The sequence below is a fragment of the Rhinolophus ferrumequinum genome, chromosome 11 (assembly GCF_004115265.2).
Source record: "Rhinolophus ferrumequinum isolate MPI-CBG mRhiFer1 chromosome 11, mRhiFer1_v1.p, whole genome shotgun sequence".
NCBI lineage: Eukaryota > Metazoa > Chordata > Mammalia > Chiroptera > Rhinolophidae > Rhinolophus > Rhinolophus ferrumequinum.
Genome location: NC_046294.1, coordinates 58,963,653 through 58,987,873, shown reverse-complemented (window position 1 = coordinate 58,987,873; position 24,221 = coordinate 58,963,653). Strand labels below are relative to the sequence as shown.

The window sequence follows — 24,221 nt, the reverse complement described above, 5'->3', positions numbered from 1 at the left end:
AAAATACAGATTTTTTTCTGCAGAAGAGCTGGCCCTTTCCAAGGTTTCCACATAGCCATGTTTAGAGGAAGTCAAATAGCTATATGGGACTCAGTCCCTCTACAGTTTAGGTAATATTTTCTGACAGCTTTAGTGTGCCCTGCATGTGGCCCTGGGGGAGACTGACAACCTGCCCCTCATAGATGGGAGCTCGTGGGCAGTGTCTTCTTTGTATACCTAGAATTTTCAGAGCAGGGTTTGGCACTGCAGCGTCTCTAGGCTTTGTCATGGGCAGTTTTCCTGATGAAGAGGTATGTGCTCTTTCACCGGTGGGTCTCAGTGTCCTCACCTGCAAAATGGATATAATTACATCACCTGCAGCACAGGTTTTTATGATATCATATGTGTGACAGAACTCTGTAAACTGTCAAATATTATATGAATGGTCTTTCAACCTTCCACCACTTGCTTTCATCCCTACACTCGACAAGGCCATTTTATCTTTCTGGGCCTCATTTTCCTTATCTCAAAAGCCAGAAGGATGAATTTAATGCTTCTAAGTACTGTTCCAATTCTACCAGTCTGGTCCTGTGCCTTGTTAGGAAAGAAGTTTTTCACTATATGGAGAATAAATAGTTTTGCTTTATGATTGAAGGTGAAGAGCAGAAAGAAAGAGGTCAGATATAGAAAACAACAAAAAAAGAGAAGAAGGGGACGTTTGATCTAGCCAGGGAATAATACTTCTCATTCATTGTCCAGCGTAAAATGTCTGCTTCCTTAAAAAGCAAAAAAGTTACGCTCTTTGGATTAGTCTAGATTTGCTTTCCATCATGAGTTTGAGAATCTCATCAACCTTTCTCATCAGAATCAATCAATGCTTAGAAATGTTGATGAGCTTATCCATCCAGCAGCTTTCAACAAGGGGCTCACTTGCCCAGACACTTCAATGTGGAATATACATTGCTATATCATGCTTTTTTAAACCTCTGCTGGGAGTGATGGCTTCCGCGAAGCCAACTAAATCATGTCCCATTGTGGGGACAGAGTCCCAGAGAGCAGTTTCCAGGCTCTCAGCCTCACGTGGAAAGGCGCTGGCTTGGTTTTTCGATGGCCATCAGCTGTAATCAGATGGCCATCCGCTGTGACGGGGTGGCCATTAGCCACTAATATAACTGCCAAGGTTACACCAGGGGGTGGGTTGGTTGGCAGAGAGGCAGATGGGGGATTGTAGATCGTGTGGCTCCTGTTTCCTGTGTCTCCAACGCGGCCGCCAGCGAGAATATAGTGGCATGAACCCCCATCTGTGGCTCTGTGGCAGCTCCTTTTTGGCCTCACCATGTCCTGTGTTCTTGTGCGGGGAGCAGGACCAGAGTCCCTGCATGACACCCGTAATGGCAGGGTCCTGCACAGATTTTCCTCTTCTTTCTCTTATTTTCCACTTTCATAAAGGACTTATGTAAGACCACTGACCGGTAGGTGAAATGCCATGTTCCTCTCTGAGGAAAGTGACCTGGTTTTTAAGGAGCCAGTGTGGGAGAGGAGTGGGCATGGGGCTGGTCGGGGCGGGTGAGGCAAGCAGGGAAATCAGGGAAACCTGTTTCTCTCCCTCCTCCACACTCCTGGCTTGAGATGTTGAAGGAGGGGCAATGCGGAGCCAAACCCAGGACCTGTCCCATGGCTCTAGAGGTTGTTTTCTACAAAGGAGAATGAATCTTGGGGGAGCTATCTGGTGTACTGGACATCTCTGGGGTCCGAGAGTTCGGTCTAGGCCTCTAATCGCAGGCAAATTGGAAGCCCTGTGAATTCTCTCGTGACCTACATATGATCGGCCCACAGAGAGAAACCGATTTACAAAAGAATGTGCTGTACAGTAGATCACAGTTTTCCATAATCACAGGGGCCTAAGAAACACTTTCCAAGACATCTGGCTATTCAGTACATATTATCAAAAACTAGACATGTCCCAACTACGTAGCTTGTGTTAGCCTTGATTATCTCTGAAACGAAAAATGTATAATCCTTTCAATATACCCCAACTTTCCCTTCCCTGTGCATTTATTTGAACTATTCCCTCTACCTTAAAGAGCCGTTCCTATCATACATTCTTCCCACCACAGAGCACTGCTGGTCCAAATCCTACCAGGGTTCAAGTCCCATTTCAAGTACCGACTTCTTTATAATGAGTTCTCCCATTTTTTTGGCTCTTGTTATAGTTACTTTTTTACGAGTTTATGTTTTGCTTCCCCAATGACAGTATACCTTCCTGAGACCTCAAACTTATCTTTGTATTTCCTCATGTTCAAAATGATGTGTGATTCAGGTCCTTAAACAAAGTAGTCATTAAAAAAAACCTCTTGATTATTTGTTCAACCAGAACACAATACCCAAGATCCTCACCTACAGAAGGAATGTCTGTACTACTTGAAGTCTGAACCACAAAGAACTTGTTAAAGATTTCAATTCAAAACAAACAACAAACTTCTAGAAAATGTCCTGAGTTTTGCACCTTCTGAATATTTATCCAAGCTGTTGAAAGATTGAATTCAAGTTCTGAATAATAAGCCTGAGGCATGGCAAGGTCTTCAGTCATCAAGAAAGATTCAATTATATTCAGAGTATGTGGTTTCTAAAAGAGGAGTGTGGACTAATGTTTTGAAAAGGCTTTCAACAAGAGCGATAGAACTAAAATGTTTTCCTGAATAAATAATATTTATACATAATATGAAGCCATCACATGCCTTATCCTAATCCTAGTTCATGAACTCTTTGCTGTACTTCCTTATCTCCCCAAATAATTAAAAGGGAGGGAGATGTAAAATGTGAGATGGAATGTGTTATGGACTGAATATTTGTGTCTTCCCAAATTTATATATCGAAATGCTAACTCCCAATGTGATAGTCTTAAGAGGTGGGGCCTTTGGGAGGTGATTAGGTAATGAGGGCACAGCCCTCAAGAATAGGATTAGTATCCTTGTAAGAAGAGGCCAACCTCTCCTGTTAATGTCATGATAATGAGAAAAGACATGCAGAAGAAATCAACAATAATTAGAGGCAGAGAAGCACATGGTTTCTCTGGGTGAAAGAGGTTGGAGAAGGAAGCTTGTGCAGTGAACAAAGGATGAGATCACAAGAGACTTGACTTAGGTTGTAAATAATATGGCATAAAATAAAATCTCAAGCCTGTGAGTATAAGACCTCATTGGGGGTGTTGGGAACACTGGATATTCACATGCGAAAGAATGGAATCGGACCCTTATCTTACACAGCACAAATGAACTAAAAATGGATTAGTGACTTAAATGTAAGACCTGAAACCATAAAACTCCTAGAAGACAGCAGAGTGTAAAGCTCCCTGAGATGGGTTTTGGCAATGTTGTTGTGTTTTTGTTTGTTTGTTTGTTTTAATATGACACTAAAAGCACAGGTAAAAACAAACAAACCCAAAATAAACAAGTGGTATTACATCAAACTATAAAGCTTCTGTACAGCAAGGGACAAATCAACAAAATAAAAAGGCAACCTATGGAATGGGAGAAACTATTTGCAAACCATCTATCTGATAAGAGATTATTAACCAAAATAGATAAGGAACGTCTACCATTCAATAGCAAGAAACCAAATCACTTAATTAAAAAAATTGGCAAAGAAACAGAATAGACATTTTTCTACAGAAGATATACAAATGACGAACAGGTACATGAAAAGGTAAGGTGTTCAACATCTCTAATCATCAAGGAAATGCAAATCAAAACCAGAGTGGGATACCACTTCATATCTGTTAGGATGGATATTATCAAAAAAGCTAAAGATGACAAATGTTGGTGAAGATGTGGAGAAAAGGCGCCCCGGTGCACTAGTGGTGGGAATGTAAGTTAGTACATAAATTAGCCATTATGGAAAGCCATATGGAAGTTCCTCCAAAAATTAAAACTAGCTTAAGATCCAGCAAGCCTACTTCTGGGTATTTATCCAAAGGAAATGAAATCAGTATCTCAAAGAGATATCCTCACTCCTATGTTCACTGCAGCATAATTCACAATAGCTAGGATATGGAAGCAACTTAAATTTCCATTGACAGATGAATTGATAAAAAAATAGGTGATATATACATACACTGGAATATTATTCAGCCTTAAATAAGGAGAAAATCCTTATGAAAAAGGGGCAGCTATTTTTATATAATATCTTTCTGGGAAACGTTATGTAGGTATAAAATTTAGGTCATCTTATTTTTCAAAAAGGTGTATTTTAATAATCTTACAATTTATATGCAATTTGTGGCCAGAATTTGAAAGGTGTTAGTGTTGTATCAAAGATCTTTCAAATGATACTGCTACAGGATGTATCATTTCAAGTTTATTCTGCACATCTAAAGAGAAACAAAGGATGACAGTTAGCACAATAATGGTAACTTCACATTTACTGTATTTAACTAAAGCCTAACCCATGTTGAAAACCATATCATCTCACCCAATTTATCTATTAATTTCAAATTACGTTCTTATAAAAAAATTGCAATGGGAACCTGAAAGAAAAAACAACAAAGAGGCCAAGAGCTAGCTAGCTAGCCCCTTTTCTGCCATCTGCAAACCAGGTTCCCACCAGACACCAGATCTGCTAATGCCTTGATTTTGAACTTCTCATCCTCCAGAACTGTGAGAGTAAATTTCTGTTGTTTAAGCCACCCCGTCTATGGTATTCTGTTATATAGCAGCCCGAACAGACTGAGATAGAATGTTTATATTTACTGCAGCCATGTTGCTTTATAGATGCATTCTCAATCTGATCAGTAACACTATGAGGAAGGTGTATATATATATACCCATCTTACAGATGATGAAACTGAGGCTGAGAAGGGGTCCAAGGTCACAAAGCTGAAAGGAGACTAAGATTCAAACCCAGGTCTCATTGGTTTCCAAGTTTACACTTTTTTCACTGTACAATGCTGCCTTCTTGTAGTGTTTTCACAGCACAGATGAGAAAAATGGGTTGAGATAAAAATTTTATGGAAATGCACTGTGGTGGAATGAAACAAAACAAAACACTAGACCAGGCGATAGAAGATGTGGTTCCCACTCTGCTGTGAACCGCGAAGCTATGTGACCTCAGGCAAGTCACTCTATGTCAAAATCATAAACTCAGACTGTAAATGCTGAAAAATGCATCTTGAAGATCACTTATCCCTACCCAATGTCCTCCCCTTGCAAGAGAGGAATTTGAGGCCCAGGTGAATGCCTATAGTCACATGAAACCAAGTTTATCAAACCCATCTAGGGCTCCTTCCCCTGGGTCATGTCTCTCCTCCTTGGGCCTTGATCTCCTTGTTTATAAAGCAAACCTCCAAGACTTAGGGCGCCGTAGTCGGTTCAAACGTTATAACAGAATATCATAGACCAACTTGGGTGGCTTAAACAACAAACATTTATTCTCACAGTTCTGGAGGCGAGAAGTCCAAGATCCAGGCACCAGCAGACCTGGTGTCTGGTGAAGGAACTCTTCCTGGTCACAGATGGCTGTTTTCTCCTTGTATCCTCACATTGCTTCTTCTTAGAAGGACACTAATTCCATTCATGAGGGCTCCACCCTCATGACCTAATTATCTCCCAAAGTCCTTACTTCTGACTATCATCGTATAGAGCATTAGATTTCAATATGTGAATTTTACAGAAACACAAACATTTAGTCCATAACATGTGTGCTCCACTTAGATTGTGGCATGCAAACATAGAAGCTTTTATTATGATTTCTTAGTGCATAACTGTAAAAAGGGAGGTCTTAAAGATACTATGAGAGAAAAACCATACAGCCTCTGAGCCTATATGTGTGGGAGAGGTGTGTGGTGTGTGTGTGTGAGAGTGTGTGTGTGTGTGTGCGTGTGTGTGTGTGTGTGTGTGTGTGTGTGTGTGAGAGAGAGAGAGAGAGAGAGAGAGAGAGAGAGAGAGAGAGAGAGAGAAAGGGAGAATGTGTCCTAGAGAGAAACCTCTCCTTAGAGTTGTCTCAGATCCCAATAATATACCTGAGTTTCTTTTCCTTATAACAACAACAAAAACTAACCAGAAAATAAAGAAAAATAGCTTCATCTAAATGAAGCATCAAATGATACTCTGGTACAGTGTATATAGGTAGAAACATTCAAATGCTAGTACCCTGAAAAAAGTTACAATAACACACACACACACACACACACACATACACACACACGAGCATTTATTCCCTGCGTCTCTCCTCAAACTTTCAATTTCTCTCCTTCACCAAAATAACCATTATTAATGCAAAAAGGTTAAAAACTGCCAGCGTATGAGGTTTGGCTCAGCGAGACGATGGTGGGACATGTAAAAGGCTGTACCTTATTAATATAGAAAGGCTAAAAACGGCCTCATTTTACATTACATTTGGCTCAGTGAGGTGATAGTGAAACAGCCCTCCTTTCCTACTTACTGCATTTAGCACATGTGTGCTTCCTGCAGGTATATTTTTTGGCCTGGATCATAAGGGCAGTGTTTTGTTTAGCAACTGATGGGCTTTTATTGAAATACTTCTCTGCTTAGAGGGAGAAGACTTGTCTATATCACCTTAGAAGTTAATATGCCACAGTGGAGCATAAGGAGCTACAAGGGTATGAACAATGTTTTCCAAAATGTTTTCCTTGGAACCCAAGCCCTGCGAGATGCTATGTGACGAAAGGTTCTAAGGTCGGATAAGCTTGGGAAACGCTGCTTTCTGCATCGCCTCTTATAGAGTCGTTGCAGCACACGAACATGTTAAACATCTCCTCTGCTCGCTCTTCCTCGGTACCAGATGTCTCGATTTGAAGTGCCTCAAGGCTTGGCTCTGGGCCGGAACTCCTCTCCACACCCTCCCTAGGTGATCTCATCCAGTTCCATGACTTTAAATGCCATCTGTATGCTAATGATTTCCCAATTTATATCTCAAACGTTTCTCCTAAGCTCCAGGCTTGGAGATATATAAGATCTGTCTACTCGAAAGCACCTCTTACAAGTGCTATAGGCTATCTTGAACTTAATGTGGATAAAACAGTATCTTTATTTCCCTCACCTCTTGAAGCCTTTGCTTCCCTAGTCTTTCTCAACTCAGGCAGTAATACCGCCATGTAATTAATTGCTCAAGCTCACAAGCTAGAACACATCGTCTTCTCTCTGGTCCCTATTTCCCACATCAGGGGAAATCCCACAACCCTTCAGGAAGTCCGGTTGTGTCTATTCCTCAAAACCATGTGGATGCCATCCACATCTGTCTATCCATCATTCTCAACAATCCATCATCACCTCTCAGATGAACTAAGGCAAGAACCTACTAACTGGTTTCCACTTGTGATCTTGGCCTTTAAATTCCATCCTCTACACAACAGCCAAAGAGATTTTTATGTTTCCAAATTTTAAATGAGATTGTACCGAGGCTTAAAATCCTTCAAATTGCTTTCCACTGCACCAACAAGCAAATCTGATGTCTCACCATGGCCTCTAAGATCATACCTCATTGCTGTGCTTTCCCCCTCAGTTTCTCAGCATTTTTCTCTTACTTCAACATCCCAAGCTTTTTCCCAAGCCCGGTGTGTGGATCCACTGTTCTCTCTGCCAGCTGGGTTACCCCACTTCCAGTTTTCCCCTATAACATCACCCCTTAAGGTCTTCACAGTCCTTGCCATTACTTGAAATCTTATTTGTTTGCTTGTTCACTTTTTCTTGGTGAACTCCACCTAGAAAGTGAATTCTATGAAGGCAGGGCAGGGCTCTTATCTGTCCTGTTCACTCTTCACCATGGTTTTTCTCAGTACCTAGGGCAGTGCCTGGCACATAATAGGCGCTCAATAAATATTTGTTGATTGCATAAAAAGGTTTGGGAAATTATGCAGTGAAAAAAACTGTAAAACTAAGTTTAACCAATATTCTTCAAATTTATTTGATCCCAGAACCCTGCCGGCCATTGTAAACAATATTCATTATCCCAAGGATCACTGCCTACAATATACTTTGGTTTATGCTGTGTTAACATCAGTATTGAGAAGAGCGAATGTTTGAAACCCAATGGATCTTCAAAATCAAAAATTGGAAATCTCCTGTAAGCAGGCATTTTGGTGGGTCTTTGGAGTCCAGGATATTTTTATTGGGAGAATGACAGTTTTAAAAGGAAGTTATTGGCTATTTTTTTTTCTTTGAGATATGGGTTCAAAAAATCAAGGTAGCAGTTTAATATTACAAGGCTCAGGGATAGATGAGGTGTTGGAGGTAGGAGAGAAGCAGTCCAGACAGGATATAGCAAAATTAAGGGATGTGGTTGGCTAAGGGTGAATGAGATTGAGACCCAGTAAAGCTTTCTGACTTCCAGTGGAATTTTTAGAAACAAACCTGCAGTTGGAAACTTGGCTATTTTTGTACTGTGTATGCTTTCTGTAATTATTTCTTTTCTGTTTTCCCTCATGTTTAGTAAAGCTGTTCTTGAAAATACCAGCCTGTCTCAGTTATGCCAAGGGAAAACATTTTTGTCCACACTGAAATTTTTAAAGGGGAACCACACAGCCTTGGGCCAGGCATGAAAAGGTGATGTGGTGACAGAGAGAATCTGGAAAACAGAAACCCAAAAGAAAAATGAAAGTCAAGTCACAGAGTCAGAGGATGTTGTTTGTCCCTTTCCAGCTTGGAGACACTCTTTCAAGAGTCTAATTTGGTTCATCTCTGATTTGTTTAAACTTTGGAGGGTTTTGTATTGAGTCCTAATTAGACAAAGCTAATTTTTTACAAAGCCACACATATACAATATTAAGCTATGAAAGATAGTTGATAAGGGAATTGTTTAGTTGCATGAAAATACCTACATGAAATTAGATGAGGAGAGCTTGAGGAAGTCTTCAGTGATTTGAAAAGAACGCAAATGATGTGTCAGAAATGGCACAGCGCTCTGAGTTTTGGCCTTAGTGTTTCTCAATGCACGATCGCACTAGGATTGGCAACAGGATTTTCTCTCTGGGGCAGGCTCTTTCTTTATTCTTAGAGAGACCAATGAGGGAGCATTTTTAGTTATAAAGGTGGCTGAAACCCAGGGGAATCACCTCGATGTAAAAGTTTAAGATTAGGGGAATTGGGTATTGTATTTACTGAGATAAAGGGCTGGCTCTGTGACAGGTAGGTTGGAATTCTGAAGGGATACTTATTTTGTGTGTGTGTGTGTGTGTGTGTGTGTGTGTGTGATTTTTCTTCATTAGGTAGGACCTGGTATTAGGGAATGTATTAGTCAGGGTTCTCCAGAGAAACAGAACAAAGTGTGTGTGTGTGTGTGTGTGTGTGTGTGTGTGTGTGTGTGTGTGTGTATGCGCGCCCGCGCGCGTTCTGCAGAGCCAATGTTCCAGTTCAAATCTTAAAGCTGGAAGCTGCTGTAGAAACAGGAAGAGCTGATGTTCCAGTTCTAAGGCCATCAGGCAGGAAGAGCTGATGTCCCAGCCTGAAGGCTGTCAGGCAGGAGAATTCTCTTACACAGGGGAGGGTTAGCCTTGTGTTCTATTCAGGCCTTCAACTGATTGGCTGAGGCCCACCCACCTTAGGGAGGGCAATCTATTTTACTCAGTCTACTGATTTAAATATTAATCTCATCCCAAAACACCTTCGCAGAAACATGTGGAATAATGTTAGACCAAATATCTGGGTACCCTGAGGCCCAGTCAAGTCGACACATAAAATTAACCATCGTAGGGAGTGAAAGATGTATATAATCAGATTTTCATCCAGGATGGTGAGCAGGACCCAGAAACATGGTAGCAGATTTGACATAGGAGGGAGAGAATCAGACGCTGTACCAGGCATAGTCAGTAGATTCCATGACAGTGCCACCTGAGAGTCAGTTTACGTTTTTCCTTTCTATGCTGTATCTCCAATGTGCTATCATTAAGCCCTAGTGTTGTGGGTTGAATTGCATCCCCCTAAAAAAGATAAGTTGAGTCCTAAAATGTAGTACCTCAGAATGTCACCGTATTTGGATATAGGGTCTTTACAGGGGTAACAAAGTTAAAATGAAATCATTAGGGTGGGCCTAATGCAACATGATTGGTGTCCTTATAAGAGGGACAATTTGTACCCAGAGACGTGCATAAAGGGAAGACAACGTTAAGAGACACAGGAAGAATAGAGCCATCTATAAGTCAAGAAGAAAGACCTGGAACAAATCCTTTCCTTATGCTCTCAGAAAGAACAATCCTGCCAACACCTTGATTTCAGATTTCTAGCTTCCAGAACTTTCAGGCAACACATTTTTGTTGTTTAAGCCACTCAGTTTGTGCTACTTTGCTATGGCAGACCTAGGAAACTTAATACACTTAGTAAAGTCTGTTACACATCATAGCCTGTGTTACCGATACTTGGAAGAATGAGGGAAGGAGTTGATGCACAGACAGAGTATGAAGCTGCAGGGGTAGGAGAAGCAGCAGCGGCACATGGCAGAGGCCCCTGGGGAAGAAGCCTGGAGCAATGAGCCGTGGTCTGGGGAGAATCTCACATGAGGTACTGAGGACGATAGTACTTTGTATACAAAAAAGCACTATAAATAAGGGTAGATATCATTATGACTGTTGACAATATCATCACCAACAAAATGTACTGGCTTCCTACTGGAAAAACTACAGACACAAGTGGTTCATAGAGGTCATTCCCATGTTCAATCAGCTGAGAAGCATTAATGGAGTTTATATTAACTTTTAAAATGTTAAAAATTAAAAGGTTTATATTAACATTGATAACGTTGAAAAGTAAAGGGTATATATTAACTTTGACAATGTTAAAAATTAAAGAGATAATCTTTGACTACATCTACTTGACAACTGAGGCACAAACATCTTGACGGAGGAAGTACGGGAGCCACGGCGATTATGCAGCCTGCTTCACAAATACATCTTTTTGTCTGAACGCTGCCCCACGAGCACGGTAGCACCTTGTTTCCTGAGGTAACCCTTCCACTGAAGGGGTTGCCCTAGACATAGATAAGGAGCACCAGGATATGAGGAAAAAGGAAGGATGACTAGAAGGAAGGGAGGGAAGGAGTGACATAGGGCATTTCTTATCCCAGGGCTAAGTTCAAAGCCATTTGAAATAACCAGATTTGGCTTCAGGTAATGCTGGATGTTTCTAAAGTAGATCTTTGGGATATTTGACAAACGTTGTGGTTACATTATTAATATGAGGGAAAGAAGTTATTTAACAGTAATCTGCAAAAATTACTGCTTCTTTAGTGTCCTCATTTCGTGGTGTACTTCTAAAATCTTTGAAGTAGCATCTAATTTTAGAAAATGGAATGAAGATTCCTTGGAGGTCTAAGGACTAGGTAGAAGGGAAATAAGTCCAATAACAGTATCTTGACATCTTTAATACTGAGTAATACTAATATATACCGTGGTTCCCCAAAAATAAGACCTAGCTGGACAATCAGCTCTAATGTGCCTTTTGGAGCAAAAATTAATATAAGACCCGGTCTTATTTTACTATAAGACAGGGTCAATATAATATAATATAATTATAATATGATATAATACCGGGTATAATATAATATAATATAATATAATATAATATAATACCGGGTCTTAAGTTAATTTTTGCTCCAAAAGACGCATTAGAGCTGATTGCCCGGCTAGGTCTTATTTTCAGTGAAACACAGTAACAACAGCTATTCCTTTATTCTAACAATTTCCATTTTAAAGAACTGCTGTTATTCATTTTCCTTGCTTAGCTCCTTATTATAATTTTTAGGGCTATGTGCATTACCTGAATTCTGTTAAATACCAAATGATTCCCACATATCTAACTTTGGAATCTGTCTCTTTTAATAGACAGAAATTACTCTCCCCCAGAAGAGTGATACAGTAACAATGTCCAGACAGTCAAAATGAATGTCATTGTCCATCTTCTTTATTGGGGAATAACTTCTGATGCATCTATCCTAGGTACAGCTAGGGGAAAAAACGATAACGCATAACTGGCAGGCAATAGCTTTCCTGGGACAGGGAGTGGGAGGGTCGACTGAGTATCCATCTATCTTAGAGATGTTAGCATATGTGCAAGAAAGTCCTTGATGTGGTTTCTAAGGAAATGTTTGATAGGTTTTCCCTGGCCTTTGATGGTCCATATAGAAGCTACACTATCTTAAAGTCTCTAAATATTCTGTAAAAGAGTCTGATATTCACTGTACTCTGAAGTCATTTTTGTAAAGAGGGTCCTACATGAAATGAACGGCTGGGGCAATGACTTTGGGAAGGTATGAACCAGTGTGATGTAATCCTTCTTCCAGGAAAATCTCAGGACTTACGGGGGTGCTTGTTTCTGGCTCCACTGCAAAACATGACAGCCTTGGGTAGACTTAATACAAGTGGACATGATTACGCAGCCCTGCTCCACATCATTAGTGGGAGTGAATGCCTCTGCCAGAATTCTGCCAGCACTGTTCCTAGCCAGACATCCATTAGTAAACACTGGAGTCTTAAAATATTGGTCGGCTTCTGTGGCTGGCTTGTCTGCATAAAGGAAACGAGGTCTAGATTGTTTAAAGTACGTGGGTAAGCATAGAAATGCTGTTCTCCAAGGGATGATGTTAGAAATTTGGGGTATCCAGAATAAGATTTTGGTAAAGGTCTGTTTACATTCTGTTTGTTTGTTTTTTTAATTTAAAGTGTTCTTAATTCAAGATATAAAAATACTTCTTGTTTTGTGATAATTGTCAATTAAGGAGGTAACCCCCCAGTTCTCACTCTGCCTTGGTCAATTGTCACTTGCCTTTCTTCAGAGAAATCAGCATAAATAGAAACATCGTTCTTCAACCTGACTAGTTGAACATTCCAAGTGGATATTTGTAACAAGTTGAGAAGATTTAGTTGAAATGCACATTGTAAATAATTGTAGTATTTTACACATTCCTAAAAGTAACAATCCTTTTAGTTAGTGTACACTTCACAGTTTTAAAAACATGTCACCCTGTGTTCTCTCTTTTGATCCTTGGCAGCCCTATGAGGTGGAAAGGAAGGCAAATGTCTATTTTTTACAAGTGAGAACATAAGCTCAGCGAGAATAAGAACTTGGCCAAGGTCAAGTTAGGCTGCTTTCAAGATCAACCTGAAAGTCATGATCGTATTTTCTTAGCATTCCTTGCTGAAAGAAGAGAAACTGCCAGGGGGGTGGGAACACTCCAACTCTGTAAGCTGCACAGGAGTCCTTTGATCTCATCTCACTCTGGGCTCCCCAGGCTTGCTAGAACCCTGTAGTGAAAGTGCCTCTATATTTTATCTATAATGAAAAGTGTTTAACCTTAAAAGATTTACTTTTCACATGCAAGTAGTAAGAAATCACAAAATTTTATGAGAAAGCCAATGTGACAAGAAGTTTTGGAGGCGATTTCATAAACAAGTAGTACTTGGTAGGGTTACAAAAATACACTACATTGCCCTCTCAAATAAGGAACAACAAATAAGCAAGAATGTTGAATTGCAGAGATTAGCTTAGAAACAATGACACACTTGGTAGGCATTTGTAAATAATAAGATATTGAACTTTCTGAGTCTCCTTCCCTGGAAGAACCTCGTGACCCTCCACATGTTCTGTTTTATAGTCACCACAACAGCCCCACTGAGAGTTGCCTACACAGGAATTATCATCCCATTTTACCTGTGGAAAAGCTGAGGGTTCAGAGATCAATGGATTTATCCAACGCCACATGGTGAGTCATCAGAAGAGACTAACCACAGGCCGACTTTCTTCTTGATGATTTGATTGTCACGAGTAAGTGACTTGCCTGAGGTAATCGATGGAAAATATTTGGAGAATGAGAAAACATTTGGAAACATTATCGCATGCTTATCAAATATGCAGGTGACTAGGCCTGAGTGCTGGTCCTAGCTCTGCCCCTAAATAACTAAGAGATTTGGACAAATTCCTTTACAAGTCTGGGCCTCAATATCCTTCTTGGAGAAATGAAACAGTTGAATCAGATTAGAGGTTTTCAAATCTTCTTCTTTTCTAAGGAAAGTCTTAATGTTTTAACATTTATTCAAAGTACATTGCAATGCTATAAATTTAATTGATAAAAGATGAACGGCATACAATCTCAACCTCCTGCTTATCTCTCACACCTCCTATGGGATTCCCTGGAATCCGGTCTAAAAACCACAGCATTAGGTAATCTGGTAGGTCCTTCCTATTCAAAAATTCAATGTTTTTATGAGGGAAGCCACTAGCTTTTTAATCTCCTACCTGTTCACATCCCTATAGCATCCTGTGTTATAAAAGAGCCCCAGACTTGGAGTCAGAGGAGCTGGGTGTGGATCCCTGCTGCACCAACCAGTTGTCTATGTCACCTGAATCTAGTGGCTTCACCTCTCAAAGTCTCTGTTTCCTTATCTATAAAATGAAGACAGCAGCCCTTCCCAGGTAAGAGTACTTTGTAAACTGTAGAGGATTCAATAATGTATGGTGTTATTAGTATTGTCTTCTGTGCACAGTACCCTTCCCTGGGGAGGTAGCTTGATCCTCAGAATGATATGGCGTACCAACATGGATTGAGCTGCTTTTTGGCAAGCTTCCTTAAGAGTAGAGGTGGTATCTATCATATTTGGGTTCATCTTCTCTGGGAGCTGAAAGCTCAAATCATTAGAGGGGGTGTGAGCTATCAACACAGCAAATAATGAAACCAAGGAGGCACCATTGTTCAAAGGGAAGAATTGTCCCCGTAATCTGACCTCGACAGTAACGACCCAGCTATATTTACCCCTCCTACTCCTCCACACAAAGCCATGACGCAATAATAATTACTGCTATTAAATGAGTGCTTACTACATGGTAGGCACTGTTTTTACATGAGTTACCTCAGTCAGTCTTCACAACAACCCTTCGCAATAGTGTTATACCTATTTTATAGCAAAAATAACCAATAAAATAGGGTATTCCTATTTTGTAGCTTAAATTGGTAGTGATTCTCACAGATTCATCCAATTGGTAAGTGGCAAGGCCTGAACTCTGAATTCAAAACTCCGAACTGCTCAGCTCTGCCCCTCCCAAGTGGGAAGAAATGTTTTGCCTTACTCAGCACGAGGGCCCCAAACCTCCATTCCTCTTTATTTCTGCAGTGCTGTAGTCAGCTCCATCTTTCCATTTTTATTTCTTCCTCCATTCAAAAGTGCTTCATTCATCTTCATAAAACTCAGAGGTGGAAAGCGCCCATTAGTCATTAATGTCTCCCCGCCTGTCTCCTGCTTGCCCCCTAGAGCATGTTTTCTGCGTGGGAGTTAGCGAAGAGAGCCACATCTCTTCCCTCAGGGGGCTGGTCCTGTAACTAATTCATCTCCGTCAAGAAAATTGTCTTCTTACACTTCTCCTCCTCTTCAATTTTGCACTTTGTCCATTTCTCTCTGTGGGCTGCACACTTCGGCACTTCAAATTCCATTGCCTAGGTCGGCCCAGGCTCTCAGCCGAGATGTGGCTGCGCTGCCTCTTCCCGCACGCGATGGCCAGAGTGCCTTTCTTTTTAGCACCTGTCAGATGCTTTCCCCAGAAGACAGAGGTAGAGGTGAGCTGCGGGGCAGTGCGGGGAAAGAAAATGAGGAGGAAGAGGTGTGAGCGTGATGTTTGAAACCTGCTGAATCAGCAAATCTTGGACCCAGCTGGGCTTAGGTGGCCCCTCCACTGGCAGCAGAAGCACTTACTGTCCAGCGAGGTGTGATTCCATTAGGATGCTGTGCCAGGCCCTAAACCTGGTGTCAGGAATTACAGAAATGGAGCGTATCATCACAAAGAAGACAGTGTGGTACAGTGGACAGCTCGACAGCTTTCAGATTTGAAAAATCTAGCTGAAGTCATTGCTCTACTTTTTATATAGGTATGTGACTTTGGCAAGTCCTATAGCCCCCTGAGCTGCAGCTTACTTATTTAGAAACTGGGAAATAATACCTACAATACCTAGTATTATTTCTGTGAGGGTTGTAGACGATGGCCTGGCACATAGTGGGCACTTAACCAATGAACGCGCTCATTTTTCAAAGTCCTAATTGTAAACCACTTGCCCTAACTACTTCCTCAGTCTCTAGGCAATGGTCCTTACCTTGATTCTTCCATTTTTACCGTGCTGCAAACCAGCCTAGAGCCTTCTGATCTTTGGTTTCACCTTTCGCATCAGCAATTCCACGCAGCTTCCCACTGCCTAGAAAGCAGAATTCCGATATTAGCTATCGGATGCAAATCAATATTAAGTTTGCTTTTCGATTTTCCCTTTGTTATGAAACTCACCATTGACATGCTGAAATGGATATTGATACGATTTGCCATCTTTGTTACTCCATGTGTATGTTGACAATTTCTCACTTGTATCAAGGATATTCCATGTGACAGGTATTCGTAATCGTATCTTAGTATGCAAACAGAACCCAACTTGAACAAAATACTTCATTAAAACACTCTTTCCAGATGAATGCATGTGTCCATTCTCAGCCCAAAGGAAGCTACCTCTCTTTTAGGTGAATGAAATCTACTCAATTAACAAATATTTACTGAGAGTCTACCATGTACAAAAGACCTTACAGGTGCTGGGATACACTGATTGACATGGTAAACATGGGGTCATTGAAACACATGCAACAATAAACAAGTAAACACATAAAGACAGAAAATTAATTTGTGAAATGATGCTTGCAATGAAGAAAATAAAGTGATAGAATAACGACTAAACAGCTATTTTATTTATTTATGTGTTTATATTTACCTTAATTAAAAAGTCAAAGTAAGAGATGCACATAATTAAAAAAATCAAATCACAAAAATAAATCTAATGAATAGGGAGAGGAGAGGTGAGAAGACTTCTCTGAGGCGCCAATAACTGAGCTGAGACCTGAATTATGAGAAGGAGACAGATATAAGAAGGCCTGGGGTAAAGCATATCAGGCAGAGGGAACAGCAACCCAAAGGCACTGAGTGCAAAGGAGCTTGGTGCGCAGGTTCCTGGGACAGAAGAAAAGGACAATGTGGTGGGGGTGAATTGAACAAAGGGCTGAAAGGTAGGAGGTGAGACTGTAGAGGGAGGCAGAGGCCCCGATCACGTGGGGCATTGCAGGGTATGGGAAGACTATCAACAACGTTCTTGTCATAGTGAGAAGCCATAGACAAGCTTGAAATAAGCAAGGAAGAGATATGGACGGACTTACGGTTTTAAAGCACGATTCTATCTTCTGGCTATAGGATGGAGTAGAGAGGTGGAGTATTTCACTCTGGTAAGAGTGAAAACAGCAGACTTTTATAGTGATTCAGATGAAGGGTGATGGTAGCTTGGAGTACGATAGTAATAGTAATGATGGTGAAATTCTGGATTTATTTCAAAAGAATTTCCAAAATTTGTTGGTGAATTGGATTTTAGGAGTGAAGTAAAGCAGAAACCAGAATGAGTCCTATGTGTGGACTTGAACTCCTAGGTATATGGTGGTGTCATTTACTGAGATGGGAAAGGTTGGAGTTAGAACATGTTTTGGGGATTTGGTGTTTTTATTTGTTTGTTTTTTGTTTTTTAATTAGTTTCAGATGTACAAAGCAATGTAATAGTTAGACATTTACACCCCTCACAAAGTGATAAACCCCCTCTCCCATCTACTACCCCTCTGATATCATATGTAGCTGTTACAATACCATTGACTAGCTTTATGTTAAGTATGATGGACTTGTGAGACAGTCGTATGGAGATGTCTAAAAGCCAACTTGCTTCCATTCTTCTCTCTCATAATTAGCAACTACCTGGTTGGCAAGGTTAGAGACCTGCATAAAACAGTGGGCAGACACCCGTGCCAGTCCCAGATGCCTTTGTAATTTGGAGTTTTTCCTAAGAGTTGATTCAGGGGCCTAAGGTACCCTGGTGGGGATTCCTCGGACACCTGTACTACATTCTAAGATGGGTCTTGATTAGTTGTGGTTGGTAGAGGAAGTCGTTTTCCACACCAGAGTTGCATTTGGCCAGAAAACATTTGCAACTACATTTTCCACTTGCTCCGTAGATAGAATATGGCATGGCAAAAAGATGCAATACAATCTAGTTGGAAAATGTTTCTTCAACACAGACATACTAAAATGAAAGGGTTTTATTGTTCTTCCCCTTCAGATTCTGGTTCATAGATTTACAGCTTTTAGAATCGGGAAGCTCTCAAAGAACAATGGGTTTCCCCCTGATTCAGGCACACCAGGCGTCAAGGCAGCAAACACCCAGAAGAATCACACCACTATTTTGGAATAGTGTTTTCTGCCTTTGAGAACTGGGCCTTGTCTTCAACATTCTTAACTTTACACATTCAGGTCTTCAAAACCTGTTTTCAGCTAAAGAGTTATGTGTAAATGAAACAAATTCAATATACACAAACATTAAAATGATTTACAACCACTGGAATACTTCCTCATATGCAAATTGTGCTTTAAAGTGAAAACCACCTGCCCAACCCCTCCCCCCAGTATTTAAACATCTCCCCTGGGATATTATTTTGCTTTTCTAACACAAAGTTCTTAGATTGATTTCTGCCTATCATATCTGCATAAGAAGAATTGGAATTTTTTTTTAACATTGTTTTTATTAGTTTCAGGTGTATGTCATTTATGTCCCTCACACAGTGATAACACCCTCCCCCATCTACTACCCCTCTGACATCGCACACAGCAATTACAGTTCCACTGCCTCTATTCCTAATGCTGTACTCCGCTTCTTGTAACCATATATATATATACACACACATATATATGTTATATATATATAAACAAACTTGTAGTTGACATTCATTATTGTTCAGCTTCAGCTTCAGGTGTACAGTGCAGTGATCAGGCATCTACAGCATCCCTGAGGTGGTCTCCCTAATGAGACAAGTGTCCATCGGATACCCTGCAAAATCTTTACAACATTATTGATTACATGGAATTGGGTTTTGATGCTGCTTTATAGCCAGGCTCTTTCGGCCTATCAGGCTCTTTTATAATAGCCGTCTCATTATACAGACTCATTCTTTTAACTGTCCTCTTAAAGGTTGATGGGTCTGTTACCTTTTTGGAAGCTCCCCTGAGCTAAATTTCTTACCAAACTGTGGTCTCTCCTAAACTGTAAATCCCACCCCACCACACTTGTCTATTTCCAAGATTACCTCCCCTAACTGTAAAGCTGAAATATTATGTATGACACATTGACACAAAGAAACCAAAGAAGTAGGATTTTTTAGTTTTTTTAAAGCCAAGGAAGCAGCCACATTCTATAACAAAACTGAAAAATATTCACCAGTCTGCATTCAAACCAATACCACAAACTAAAAGGCTGGAGAGAATTAATTTCAATAACAATTTGCTGACATTTTCCACCCTTTCTTGCCATGGGCTATCTGTCCCATTTCTGCATCCAAGGTCTGAAGGTTTTGTTTGCTGGGCCTTTCAAGGTAACATTAGAGCTTGTGTCCTGCATAAAAACTAGCTCAACTTATGTTATGTTCTCTGAAAAAGTTAGCTCAACTCAGGTCAATTTTTTCTTGCATTTGTAAAGACCCCATGATTCTTACACCTAGGCTTGCTTATGAAGAGATTTTGAAGACTCTCCATTCTCGAATCATTAATACAGAACAAAGGTTGGAAGTGCAGAATGTGCGCCATCTTTGTCTTAGTTCCTTCAGCCAAAATTAAGTGTCGCACCCACCAGAAAAGGATGAGCTCCTTATAGTTTAAATTGCCAACTTCAGTGAAATAATACACCAGATCCCCTCAAGTATCATGACCTATTTATTCTTTCCTCTAGGTGCTCAACCAAAACGGTCTCTATACTTCCTAAGAAAATAACATCGACCTCAACACTAATATAGAAATCAACTGTAACTCTTCTGTTCTGTGGCCATTGCTGAAGTTCCAGCAGCCAAAATGAAGTTCAACCTTTTTGTGACTTCTGACTGGAGCAAGAACCATAAAAGGCATTTCAGTGCACTTTCGCACATTTTCGGGAAGATTATGTTTTCTCCTCTTTCCAAGGAGCTGAGACAGAAGTACCATGTTCGATCCATGCTCATCTGAAAGGATGATGAAGTTCAGGTTGTCCGAGGACACTACAAAAGGCAGCAAATTGGCAAAGTAGCCCAAGTTTACAGGCAGAAATATGTCTCTACATTGAACGAGTGCAGCGGGAGAAGGCTAATGGCACAACTAACTGTTCATGCGGGTATTCACCCCAGCAAAGTGGTGTCACTAGACCAAAGCTGGACAAAGACTGCAAAAAAAGATCCTTGAATGGAAAGCCAAATCTCGCCAAGTAAAAAGGCAAATATAAAGAAGAAACAATTGAGAAGATGCAGGCATAAAGTAATATGATATACAGTTTTCATTAAAAACTGTTAAAAAAAAAAAAGAAATCAGCTATAATCTTCAATCTGTCTTATAACCATCGATTCCCTTTGGTCTTCCCCTGAGACTTCTCCATGATTCTTTTTAAAACTTTACCACTTCAACTGGAGAATTTTAGGACGGATTTAACTTTTTAACTTACTATGTATATTTAATAATCTCTTGAAAAGCTGAAGTGCACTTACTGGAATTCTGTTTCCTTCTTTCCCTCCCCTTTTTTCCTTTCCTAACATGCAAGATTTGGCAACATGCAGAAGAAAATACAGACTGATTGGGCATAGCCTTTGGAGACGGGTAGACCTGGCTTTGCGATCTTGATCTATTTATTCAACCTTTCAGAGTTTGATTCCTGGAAATGGTAATACTCTCTATCGTATGGAATGTTGTGAAGACCAAAAGAGATGTGGAAAGCCTTGAATCCAGTGCCTGACAGTCTGATTATACATGGTAACGTTTGTATGTGCCAAGTTCCTATGGGGTGTGGGAGTTGGATACTATTTATATATACTACTCTTTCTTGAATTTCCCTGATAAGAAGAATTTCTTATGGTATTGGTTAAAAACACAACTTCCCAGATCTCATTCCAGACCTGATGAATCAGAAACTCCAAGGCTTGGGAGCCAAGAAATTGTATTTTTAATAAACATTCCTTGTAATTAGAATATCATCAGACAAGTGAGAGAAACACGGATATAGACTACCAATATCTTTTGTGTTCTGTAATTACAAGCAAAATTCAAAATAAGATAACATTGTTTTAATAATTTGATTTTTTAATGTGTGGAGCTTCACTAGGCCCCTAGTTAAATTATATAGTTGAGTATTTTAACTGAAATTTACACCAAATATTTAAACTTTTACTCCATCTGTCTTTTTCTCGGTAGGTTCCACAAAATAGTCAAACTTCACTATCGTTAGTAAATAAATGAGACTGCTTTGGGCTTTAACTGATTTAGTATCAGCAGTATAAAAGCCAAGAATATTGTAAAGCACTTTGGTCATATACAACACTACATACGTGTTTATTAAAATAATTAACTGTTACAATTATAATAATGGTCTACACCTACAAGACTTGACTTGCGAGTTAACCAGCTAGCTTCTAGCTATCTCCCTATGTGCCATAGAGACAAAGCTTGAAATATTATGCATTAAAACAGAACAAATATCCCTTTTTGCTTGAACCCAAGTTACTTTTTATTCTTTCCTTTTTATTTTATTTTTTTTTGGTGGGTTTCTAGCAAAATGCACATTTTAGGTTATGTCTTGCAACGTGTTTAGATACCTTCGTGTTTTTAAGTATTTGGCATCCAGATATACATTTAACATTTCATTCAAAGATGACACTGTGGATGGAGATTATTTTCTCCTCGTGTTGTATGTGTCAGGGACCCAGATAAGTGAGAAAATGAGGAAGAAAGGGTGGGATGTGGGTTGGGCAGACCAATGTTAACAGCAGTAGCTATTTCTGAAGGAATGACTATTCAACAAGGAACATGTACTGAGCTCCTACTAGAAGCCAGCTATCATCCTACTTCCTGAACATAGCTACTAATTGCTCTGTTGGTTCACTGATCTCAGCTTTGCCTCTGAGTCTTGTGTTCAGCTAGAGGCATGGCAGTTGTTGGTGACTGGAAGATACTTTTCTATTAAAAAGAGCCAGGCTGTTCTTGGTTGTCCTCGGCCATAGCTACCACACAGTGGTTGATGTTCTATTTCAGAACTGCCTGTAAGTCTTCTGTTTTTTGTCTACGCCTGTCTCATATCAATGCAACAACAACAAAAATGCTGATGGTTTAGCTTGCTCTCATCCATTGGAGTCAGTTTGAGATTATTATACTTCAGGGCTGTTAAACCAGGCATTAAAAACTATGTAGAATCTAGATTATACCACTAGGTATTTGTTTATAGGTTGCTTTTACATGATTCTTTAGTTGTTTCCTGTTAAATGTATCTTTTTTATTTAGCAAGTACCCTTCTACATTTTTTTTCTGTAACATAGTGCCTAGGATAAAACTATATATATGGTAGATACTCAAATCTTGGTTGGAATGAATAAATGTAAATAAACATATTACTACATTAACTGTACTGTAGGATTTCACTGGTGACCATTTCTCTTCATTTGATATTCAGTAGGTGACATTGATAAAAATTTCTACTTAAAAATTTGACATGTAGTGTTTTTGGAAAGTTGGAAACTAACAGCCATAGTATAGTCTGAACATGGCCACTAACAATGGTTAATTATACTCCCAATGAGCTGGATTAGGGTAATTTTTTCCCTCATCCCAGAAATTAGAAAATACAAAAGTATACATAAGAGTTTGAAATAAAGGATTTTGGTTACGTTTACTTTTATTGTGCATATATTCTATACAACTGTCATGCATTTGTTTACATTTTCCTTGGAGTTATTATTCTTTTTCTTTGTTTACATCTTGGTGTGTAGTCTTCCCAACTTGCTTTTATGCATCTATAGGTTTTTCTCTATAAAAATCTGAGTGTGCACTTATATTGTATTGTAATTGACTATTAGCATAATATCTCTTTTTATAAAGATGCTCATTTTTAATTGAATGGGTGGCTGATGAGGGAGGGCAAGGGGTGGAGATGGAGGGCAGTGTCTACAGGGAGACAACATCTGATCAGGAAACGTGGAATTCTTCTTCAATTTCATAAATAAGAGGTCTCTGCTTTCTACTTTGATTTAAAACTATTCTAGGTATAGATCATATCTTTTATATCAGTGTTTCTCAGACTTTAGAATACTTCATAATTATCTGAGAAGTTTATTTTAAAAAGCAGGAAATCCCTAGCCTAATCCTCTGAGATTCTGATTTAGTAGGCAACCAGTCATTTGTTAGTTTTGATTAACCAGCATTTATAATAACTCCACTTCCCATTTTCATCCTAATTTCCCTTTAGAGGAATCTACCTTTGTGTAGATTTGCGTAGAGTGTTAGGAAAAGTCACCTGGGCCTGGCCTTTGGCCTCAATATTAATTAATTAATTAATTAATTAAAGTTTATTGGGGTGACAATGGTTAGTAAAGTTACATAGGTTTCAGGTGTCTAATTCTGTAATACATGATCATATATTTGAGGGTTCTTTTTCTGAACTTTCAATCTACAGCAGTGATGCAATAATGAAGTTAGAACTGGGAATAGTTGCAGTGTCAGTGTACAGATCACATTGTTCCTACACTACGATTTTTGTTATGGTTCCTCTAAAGCGTCCTTGGTTCTAATTTCTGGTCAATTCTGTGAACACAATGTCCTTCCAGTCAGTTCCTTCTTTGTTTAAGGGAGCCCAAGTTGGTTTCTGTTGCTTGAAATGGGGAACTATAACCAATTTAGAAGATCTGTGTTAGTGAGACCTAGGAACTTACATTTTTTAGCAAGTTCTCCAGGTGATTCTGATTCAGGTGGGGTCCTCAAACTACACTTTGAGAAATACTATCCTATGTCTTTAGTGTATTGCATAGCTCATGGTAGTCACGTAAAAGGCTCTTAATAAATGCTTGCCAGATAGATGAATGGATAAATGGATGCAGAGATGATGGATTCCTTGTAAAGTAGCCTGACCTCATGTCTACTGATGCCAGACTTTTGTCAAGTAAATGTAGGGATATTGATGTTGTTCCCTAAAGTTTTCATGAGTGTATGTGCTGGTTTTACTTCCCTGTAGTTGAAAACTATAATTTCTAAAGCAGTTTAGAAAAGACCCAATAGGCAGGAATCAATAAGAAAGAATTCATGTTAGAATCTTCCAGTAATGAGATTTTATTGGTGTGGCCATAGATTTGTGTTTGGCTTTTGTTTTTGTTTTTCTTTCTGGATGATGGCATAGATCTTTGAAATCTTGTA

At 39.6% G+C, this 24,221-nt stretch overlaps 1 pseudogene; it reads left to right on the top strand.

Annotated features, from left to right (window-relative positions):
• LOC117029844 (60S ribosomal protein L26-like) overlaps positions 1-22,356 on the top strand; it is a 36,863-nt pseudogene extending 14,507 nt beyond the window's left edge.
• The last annotated feature ends 1,865 nt before the right edge of the window (positions 22,357-24,221 follow it).